The 1279-nt window shown below is 40.3% G+C and overlaps 1 protein-coding gene across 1 annotated transcript in view; it reads right to left on the bottom strand.

Annotated features, from left to right (window-relative positions):
- The window catches only part of LOC107675308 (transcriptional activator GLI3-like), a 260552-nt gene extending 259648 nt beyond the window's left edge, over positions 1 to 904 (bottom strand). The window contains exon 1 of the mRNA XM_016469608.1: positions 582 to 904. The gene's annotated coding sequence lies outside the window, so the exon portion shown is untranslated. The remainder of the gene's footprint in view (positions 1 to 581) is intronic.
- Positions 905 to 1279: the final 375 nt, after the last annotated feature.

Consider the following 1279-nt stretch of genomic DNA (forward strand, 5'->3'; position numbering starts at 1 on the left):
AAAGGGGGGGAGGGAAGAAGAAAAATATATGACAAACATCCAGTCGTTTTAATTTCTATGTGTAAAACTTAATAGATTTCTTAAAGATCTTGAAATTATGCTGAGGAAAAGCACTGCAATATGATGAGGGACCCCCAATTTTACTGCTGGACTATTTTCAAGAAAAACATGTTTGGATATATTTAAACTGTCGCAAGGAGACACAGCTCTGAACCCCGCTGCACTGTGATGAGTCTTTTTATTTACATATAATTGTCAGTTTAACAAGCATAAAACATTGGGACACTTTCACAAGATTTTAACAGACCAATTGGGGCCGCGAGTTTGACAATAAGAGCCCAAAGTTTGCAAAATAGCTCTGCTTGCACTTTCTGTGAAGCAGAAAGCTCAGTCCAACGCTGCCAATAAACGCTATTTTAATGCGTTTATCCTGTTGACTTCATTTAATATTTTTTTGCAACACACAGGCAGTAGTATCGCATTTCACGTTTTACACGACTCTTCCCCCCTCTTTTTCCGTTTTTTCAAAACTTTTGTGGAACCAACGAGGTTCGGAAAAACTGCACAATTCTTGCACTTACTCGTTCAGTTGCGAAACTTTTCTGTCCTCTCCTCACAGACTTTCTTCTCGCTCGTGTACAGATGCTAGTTGCAGACGGAGACTCTTAGCTTCTTTACTTTAAACTCCAAAACTACCCTGCGGACTTTTCTTTCTTCCCTCGTCTTCTCTTTTTGTCCTGCGTGCGCTTGGCAGGGGCAGCCCAGCACTGAACTAGCGCCCGGTCTTTGCCTACATACCTAAAGCCTGAACACAAAAGAACAGCGACTCGTGAAACTCCTACATTTTTATCACGGTAAAGACAGTAATTAAGAGTTTCTCGGGTAAAGAAGATTTGAAGTGTGAAGCTCCAGATGCCCTTTCCCTGTTCCTGACTCCTCCCTTTCGGAGAGCAGACACACTACCTCCCCTCTTTTTCCTTCTGCCCCCTTTTCCCTCTTTCTCTCCTTGCCTTATACCAGCGCTCCTTCCTGAGACGGTGCAGTCATGTTTGATGAGGGTAAAACGAAATGGTCATTTTAAAACAGGTTACAGTGTGCTTGTTTATGTTAATACGTAAGTAACTTGTTACTTATAGGGTTTTTTTTTTTTTTTGGTACAAAAAATTTGTTACTTATAGGGTTTTTTTTTTTTTTGGTACATAAAATGGGTAACACTGACAGAATGAAAAGTGATACAAAGCAAACATTCAAAACACACCATAAGAACAGTCTTTGGATG

The sequence above is a fragment of the Sinocyclocheilus anshuiensis genome, unplaced genomic scaffold (genome assembly GCF_001515605.1).
Source record: "Sinocyclocheilus anshuiensis isolate Anshui unplaced genomic scaffold, SAMN03320099.WGS_v1.1 scaffold1704, whole genome shotgun sequence".
In the NCBI taxonomy this organism is placed as follows: Eukaryota; Metazoa; Chordata; class Actinopteri; order Cypriniformes; family Cyprinidae; genus Sinocyclocheilus; species Sinocyclocheilus anshuiensis.